The following is an 8816-nucleotide window of genomic DNA, read 5'->3' as shown; positions in this document are numbered from 1 at the left end:
GAACCTCTTGATACGAACTTGTATGTGACACTGTTGTGAACTCTAGACCTTTGCTTGAATCCTTCAGTGTGCAGATACCCTCTGCATTCTTCTTCATCTGACTCTGTAAATGACCACTGTAAGCCAATTTTGTAAATCCTTGTACACTCGTATACCTTACATTGTATCTGTTTTCTCTACTAAAACATTGACTGATACACTTATATTCTAGCCAAAATATACTTAGGGAAGGTAGCAATCACAGTCAGTGTGGGGCACTCTTAATCCTACTATCACACTGTGGATTAGTCCTAACATTCCATGTTTAATCCAGGCATCCCACACTTTAGGTCCAGCCAGCTCCAAAAATCCCCACCTATTCCTACATGAGGCTTTGCGGGTACATCTAGATATGAGCTATCACAAGTTGTAAGGTCTCATTCAGTAAAGTGGAAGAACTGGTCGTATATGGATGTGATAAAAATATCATACTTGAGTTAAAAACAAATTTCTTATAGTAAAAAACATTGTTTCCTTATAATACTCCACACTTGTCACCCATTATCCCATCATTCATGCTGTTTTCTGAAGCATTTGTGAAGATTCTTGTGTCTTCAGTTGCATTCTCATGCAAAAGAGACATGGCTCAATGTCTTTAACTGACCCAAAATATTTACCTTTAATGATCCTTTTCATTTTGGGGAAAATCCAGAAGTTGCCAGGTGACAGATCTGGTGGCTAAAGTAGATAGGATGCCAGACAGTATTTTTACAAGCCTAACTTTCTGTTGGAATGCACTTAGCAGCAGAATTCAGTGTATTTTTTATCAATCCTTGCTGAAGAATTAAGTATATATTTTACATTTTTTAAAATTTTATTTTAGGGGCTGGGGATTTAGCTCAGCAGCATAAGTGCCTGCCTTGCAAGCAAGCAGTCGTGGGTTCGATCCCCGGTACTGATAAAAAGGAAAAAGACAAAAAAAAATTTTATTTTAAAGAGATTAAGATAAGAGGACAGAACAAAGCAGATCAGAACAGAACAATGTAAGCAACACAGCACTTCTCCACAAGATAACTGGATATTAACAGTAGCTACAATAAATTCTCTTTCTTTGAAATAGTTGAGCATACTTTCACATACAATAGTATCAAACATAACAAAATAGTATAAAACCATTCAAGATAATGAAAGTATTACAGGACATTCAGAACCAAATAACAGAAAACCAACAAACCAAATAACAGAAAACTACTATATTATCTCATATTCCATAAAAAATTTGTTTATACTATCACACATATTAAAATCCAATAAGATACAACATGATAAGCCAACAGAAACAGAAGAACAAAAGCATGGAAAGACTTCAAAGCAAGATGATATTTAATCAACAATGGCTGCATGAATGTCTTTTTTTTCAAAATAGCTGTTATACCATCACACATAATAAAATCAAACAAAACAGAATAAAACCACTCCAACTAATGAATGTAAATGTTACATGTCTTCAAAGCAATGTAATGGCAATTCATTATTACCATAAAATCTTATTTACTATTACCATTTCTTACACTAGGGAGACTATTGTATTTAAAAATGTGAGTCTGATTTATTTTGCTTACCAATATGATCTCAAGTTGCATCCGTTTATTTATAAATATCTCAATGTGATCATTCTTTATAGCTGAGTAATATTCCATTGTAAAAAAAATCACAACTTTTTTATCCCTTCCTCGGTTGATGGACACTTAGTTTGTTTCCAAGATCTGGCTAGTGTAAACTGTGCTGATACAAACATGGGTGCACAAATATCACAGTGTATTTTTTTCAAGCCTTGTAAAGACAGTCATGAAGTACACTTCCAGAACACCCCCAGACAGTGGCAAGAAGGATGAAATAAGTCTAACTGAAGGGAGGAGGAGTGATATGAGGGAAATTAATGGAAATGTCTTCTATAATAATAATTTTTATGTAAACATACTATATTTTTTGAATATTCTTTGAAAGCAGCAAACTCTCAGTCAATGTAGGCTGTTGTTCTATGTCTATCTATAGCTAGAGACAGGCAGTTACATAGAGACTTTCAATCACTTATAAAGTAATAGTGACTATTAATAGCAAATATTTACACCAATGGATACCATGGAAACCATTTCATGCAAAATATTAGAAGTCACTCCATGTCACCATGTTATTGATAAATATGAGCAATGGTTTTATAATTCCTATTTAAGGAACATATACTTACTTTGCTAATTGATTTATAATGTTAGCATAAACCCTTTAATATATTTCCATATGGATAAGAACTTGTTAGTCACTATTAACTTGTGAGATATTAGCAATAGAATGAGATCAAAGAAATTACTAGTTTCTTCTATATGAGAATGAACTAGAAATTAAATTATAGTAAAGATGTATGCATATAATTTTGTCTAGCAAGTGGCATACATCATCAAAGGATATAGGATATGCAGTATTATAAAAGCTATCATATTTGAAGAAGCCACATGGTGTTGAAACATCTGGCTTTGTTCATTATAACCATTCTAAAAATTAAAAAAAATACACATTTACATCTCTATTTTTCTCTATATTTGTATATTCATATTAAAACTGAGTTTTATGTGTGTGTGTGTGTGTGTGTGTGTGTGTGTGTGTGTGTGTGAAGTGGTGGTTGTTTTCACATAACGGTTTCCTTTGGAAAAAATTGTGCATTAGAACCACAGAACTCTCTCAATTTTGTAGAGAATTATCTGGTAATAAAATTGATATTGATGGTATCTCTGTAACACTCTTCATTATGTCATGGAGGACAAGGGAAAAGGTGTTATTGTTTGATTCCCTTATCATTTTGCTTTCTAAGTGTATGCACACCACTCAAATACCTGCAATTCCTTTTTAACTAGGTTAGAATTTAAAGTATATGTCACACTGTAGTTGCAGAAATGTGAATAACCTCTATTTTAAATGATTTTGTGAGTAATATACTTTTGTAAAATACTTTTTACAATGTTGAGAATCTAGTATGTAACAAATTGTGACAATGATTATTTCTGTAAGGTTCACTAATGTTTACATCTTATAATTCTTGAACATACACAAAGGGACTTTCACTGAGTTATTATCCTCAAATTGTAAGATTCTAGGCATTAAAATTTTAAAGTTATTTTTGCAATGGAAGAAATAGAGGATACATCTGTGACTACTTATACTTAGGGGTGCAAGTCATAATTTAGAGGTCAAAATGTGCCAGCATGGGGGGTACACAAGTTTTTGGTTACATGAAATTGCTAATGAATATTGAGGTCACATGGTATATTATTAGTTTCTTTATGGCATTCCTAATCTTTTTATTTCTTAGTGTACAAACTTCTGGTTTCATAACAGGTGTGATTACTGTATAAAAGACAGCAAGGAAATTGTCCACCCATGTGGTACTTACTTCCCATAGATAGTTGAAAATACAAGGTCTAAAGAACATCACCACCACTATGATGTGTGAGGTACAGGTAGACAATGCACCATCTTTAGAGTGAAGGTGGACAGTTAATAGAATATAATCACAGGAGACCAGCAGTAGAATGAAAGAAGAATGAAAGAAGTTGTTGCCAAAATACCAATTTCAGCACAAATGGAATATCACAGAAAAAGCTGTCAACTACTCTGTGTCCACAGAAGGGCAGCTCCAGGATCATAAGCGGTCGACTCACGACATGCACAAAGCCAATGATCTGTGATATCAAAACTAGCCAGGTACACTCTCATCTGTCCATGGCACTGGAGTAGTTGAGTGGTTTTCAGATGACCACATAACAGTCTTAGGACATACAAAAAGCACCACTTCACCTCCACAAACGAAATGCAACAGAGGATCTGACTCATGCAGGCCCCAAAGGAAATGGTCTTGTCATCTTCACAGAGGTCTGTGATCAGTTTTGGGGTAGTTACTGAAGAAAGGCAGAAATCAACAAACAAGAGGCTCACTAGCAGAAAGTACATGGGGGAGTGTAGATGGTGGTCCATGATGATTAGGAGCACAACAAAGAAGTCTCCCACAACAGTCATGAGGTACAGTACAGAAAATGGCATTGAGAGAAAGACCTGAAACTCCTTTGTGTTACAAAGGCCCTGAAAATAAACTGAGACCCCACAGGCTGATTTGTTTCTTTCATTTAGTACAAGACATTCTAATGGGATACAGAGAAAGGGATGAACCAGGAAATTCTAGAATAGTCACACACATTTCATGTTCATTTACAGTGAGCAGATAAATACAACCCACATACAAAAATAAAATCTTGGCATTAAACTAAGTTTAAAATTTAAAATAAATTTTCTTTTTCAATATGCACATGTGCTCATCCCATTATTAATAAGGGACAGTATCCCAATGTAGAAAATCCAAAATTTGACCATTAGAAATATAATATATACATATATGAAACATGAATATCCTCAGGAAAAATATTATTAGTAAATGTTTTCCATAACTGTTTTCCAAACCTTGGGTTTACCTCTTTTGTAGAAAATCAGAAAGTTTTGTGTTCACTACATAGTTGTAAAATAGTTTAGAAAGCTATTTATGTTACTGGACTGAATCCAAAGTAATTATCTAGTAATATAGTTCCCATACAAGCATATTCTTCTTTCACACAAATCTGTTGCTGTGTATGAGGTATGTAAGAGAAGACAGGGTTGAATCAAAGTCCAAATGTATGGGAGAAATTTTTTATAAAATACCCTGAGATACAACATATATCCTTCAAAATTGAACCCAGATACTGAATGCACACATGTACTAGATTTCCTTGCCTTCCTGAAAAACTACATATTCTTTGGCCTGATAAATCCTTTTTATTGTCCTCAATGATTTTAACTTTAGTTTTATAGGTAAACGATTTTTAATAATGCTACTGTAAATACTAGATATGTGACAGTTACCTGTACTTCTGAATGTCCATGTTATATAAATTGTAAGCTCATTTATATTCAGTTTATTAATCTATGCAATTTAAATTTCACTCATGAATGTATACATATTTGTGTGGCAGCAAATTAAATCACTTTTTCCATTTCCATTCCTGTATTCCTCTTTTTTATATCTCTGCTTCCTTCCTTTCTGTCTCTTTCCATTTCTTCTTTCCTTTTCTTTCTTTATTTTATCTCTTTTTATATTTACATTTTTAGACTAGCACCTGAACTAATAAAATATTAACTAGTGATCAGATATCTTGTGCCAGTTCTGCGTTATTTCCAATATTGCAGTTTTCCCTCAAGATCAAACCCCCAGTCCTTCACTCTGAACTAAACCACCAGACCCTCTTAGTTTTGCTTTTCATTTTGAAATGGTGCTAAGTTTCTAAGTTGATCCAGCAGTCTTTAGACTTATGCCCCTCAGCCTTTACTGCCATTTTGTAGGTGAGAAAGCTTGATTTTATAAGCAAGTGAACATGTCAGAACATAATCTGAAGACCATCTTATTCCAAACCCTCTAACATAATGTACACATTAGAGATGCTCCTGACAGGAGTTTTGATTTTGAGAAGACTAAGCAGATGACTCATATTAGTAAAAAGACATATTTTCTATTGAAGTAATCCAAATATAAATGCAAATGCCAAAGAGGTTCATGTTTATGTCAGCATCTTTCCAACTTCAGGTTTCTTTTTAAATAGGACTTAACTTTATCCCATAAATACTAAAGGCTGAGGGTTTTTTCTGTTTTTTTTTTCTTTTTTCATCTTTTTTTCTTTTTCTCTTTTTATACTGGGGATCGAACTCAGGACCGCCTGCTTGCAAGGCAGGTGCTTATGCCACTGAACTAAATCGCCAGCCCCCTAAAGGCTGAGTTTTATGTATTTTCTATGCATTGAAAAAAAGCAGAAGAGACAAAATCCAACAAGACTTAGGGAATATTATGGTAAATTAAACGACCTTTAAAAACTATTCTTCCCCATTTGTAGGACTGGAAACTTGTAGCACTACAAATAGACTTCAGCTTTTATCTTTACTATATGAAACACTGTAGAAAAATGTCCAGAAATCTCAGCGTTTAGCTGTATGAAAATTCTGTAATATTATTAGCAAACATATCAACAAAGTTATATAATTAGAGCTCCAAAATCCATATGGAGCTATAGCAAAATGGTAAACAAAATACAGTAATTATTCTTAACCTGAATTATGTGATTAAAAACTTTAAGTACAAAAGCAGACTATTTTTGATACATTTACTCTTTACGAATTACCTAGGAAGCCAGGTGGTTGGATTGATGCTAGATTCTACCTTAAACCAAAGGAAAATTTCAATTGTTTTCTGCTGTGACCAGTGTTGGGAACAATATATGTACTTTGTTGTGGAATATACACAGAGCAAAAAGTACCACGTGGTCTGGAAACTTTTAGTTTGCATTTTAAAAAGTGTCTGAATTTTATTTTGCCATCACAGCCCTTTGGGATCATTAGCTTGCAAGTGTCCCTGAAGACACTTGCATACTGCATCCTTCTCAACGCTTAAGTCAGACTATAAATGAAAGTAAAAGTGTAAGATATGAATATTTAAATAAAAGGAAGTTTTTGTTAAGACATGGTGAAATGGGCACTGAAAATTAACATGGAAAAACCTGAAAGAATTAAACATGGGACTTTCCTAAAACTCAGAGTTCCACTACTAGGTATGCATCCAATGAAATGGAATCAGTGTTTTAAAGAGATACCTTCAATACCATGTTCGTTGAAGTCTCATTACCCACATATAGAAAGTGCCTAAGTGTCCATAGACAGATAATTTGATTTAAAAATATGGTAGATATGTATAATAAATATTACTATAACCTAAAAATAGTGAAATACTGCCATTCGTCAAAATATGGATAATCTTTCAGATATTAAACTAAGTGAAATAAAACAGGCATAGAAGGGGAAACAGTACAGGATTCCATTATGTTAATAATGTAAAATAATCAAATTCATACAATCAGACAATATAATAGTGATTTCCAATATCTGTTGGATGAGGGACTTAGGGAGGTATCCAATAGCTATAATTGCTTAATTTTAATATATAAATAGTTTTTTGGTATCTTGTATGCCACACAGTGCCTATAATTAACTATAGTTTTATACACTTAAACGTCTGTTAAAAGTTTATCTCATGCTATGTTCATACCAAATATTCCAAAGATTAAGAAGTAAGAGAAAAAGAAAGGCTCCTGACCTGATTAAAATGCAGAAAACAAACATAAACGAAGGGATACAAGGAAACTTGGAAAAGTGTTGGCATGACTGTTGTCTTGATGGTAGTGAAGATCTCACAGATGTGAGCATAGGTGCAAACTCACCACGCAGTAAGCATTAGATACATGTGTTACTCGTATGTAGGTTGTACTTGAGAAAAAGCATTGAAATATTTTCATCATTCTGTTTTTTAGAAGGATGCAATGTTATTTTCTTTCGTCTATGCATACTGCATCATAAAGTGAAAGAAGATATCAGGTCCAACCGGACATAAACCAGATGAATCATGATGTGTGGGTGGCAGCCAGCTCAACATTGCCACACTGTCAGTGTCCTCATCATTTAAGGGTTTGAAGAAAATTCTACTTTCGGTGACTCAAGAATATTTGGGTCTCTCTATTCTCCATGATTCCATTTATAGAGTTTTGAAAATTAATATTTTGAATAAAATATTATTTGCCTAAGTCGTGAAAAGATAGTGGAAGGTATTTTCTTATTGATGACTAAATTAAAGAAATAATACATTAATGCAGCCTAATTTAATGAGTCACATGATTTATTGGATATTTTCATAAGAAATACTGAGGGCTCCCTTCTTCTCTCTGCTCAAACTCTTATCCCCTCTCAGAAACAGCATTCACAAGCCTATCTTGCATCCTTCTAATACTGTCTCTACGCAGTGAGAGGTGTCTGTGTGCAGTCGTTCCCACCGTGCACCTGTGGCTTTGCGTTTGGCTCCCACTGTTAGCTTTGGTCTGAGAAAAGGAAAGGTATAATAAAACTGACAAGGCAGAGGGAGAGAGAGGCAGAGCAGAGAGGAGGAGAGAGAAAGAAAGACAAGAACAGAGAGAAAGAGAGGCGAAGAAGGTGGAGGAAGAAAGGAAGAGGAAGAGGAGAGGACTGGCGATTTAGCTCAGTGGCATACGTGCCTGTCTCGCAAGCCTGAGGTCACGAGTTCAATCACCGGTACATAAAAGAGGAGGGCAGGAGAAAGAAAAAAACAAAACAAAACAAAACAAACAAACAAAAAAAAACAATTCACAGAAATGGATTGCAATTTTATGAACATGTGTGTGTGGGTTAACTAATGGTCAGTTTACAACACCCAGCTGAACTAAATCAGTGGGTGTTTGACGTGAAAGACCCCCCCCACACACACACCGAGGTTGTTACCAATAGTACAAAAGCAGAACTGGAGGGGAAATTGGCTGCTGTGGATTCTCCTGGTGAAGCTTCCAGGCTGGTTTTCCTGGAATGAAGTAGGCTGTCGGGTCCTTGCTGTCACTGAGGATGTCTGTGGGTCTCTTCAGGGGAGCTGTGGTCCTTACCTAGAGTGTCTCTTCCTGTCTCCAGTGCAGATTGCTCAGCCTGCCGACTCGTGGAGGACACTGCCATGGACTCTAGGTCTTCAGCTGGATTCTTCAAGACATTGCTGTGAGATTCAGCCCTCAGCTGGGTTCTTTGAGTCTCTAGTTCATGGAAAGATCTCTTGCATTTGATGCTTTGAGTGAATATTATTAAATAATTCTATAAAGTATGTGCATTGTGTTAAATCTGTTGTTTTGTAAATCTTGGCTACAACAAGGAGTAACTTTGTT

At 34.8% G+C, this 8816-nt stretch overlaps 1 pseudogene; it reads right to left on the bottom strand.

Annotated features, from left to right (window-relative positions):
• Positions 1-3259: 3259 nt before the first annotated feature.
• Positions 3260-4047, bottom strand: LOC106025773 (olfactory receptor 4L1-like; annotated as a pseudogene).
• Between the last annotated feature and the right edge of the window lie 4769 nt (positions 4048-8816).

The sequence above is a fragment of the Cavia porcellus genome, unplaced genomic scaffold (assembly GCF_034190915.1).
Source record: "Cavia porcellus strain 051 isolate PalLab524CR breed Dunkin Hartley unplaced genomic scaffold, mCavPor4.1 scaffold_10, whole genome shotgun sequence".
NCBI lineage: Eukaryota > Metazoa > Chordata > Mammalia > Rodentia > Caviidae > Cavia > Cavia porcellus.
Note: the sequence above shows the minus strand (reverse complement) of the source record. Positions and strands in the feature narration are given on the sequence as shown.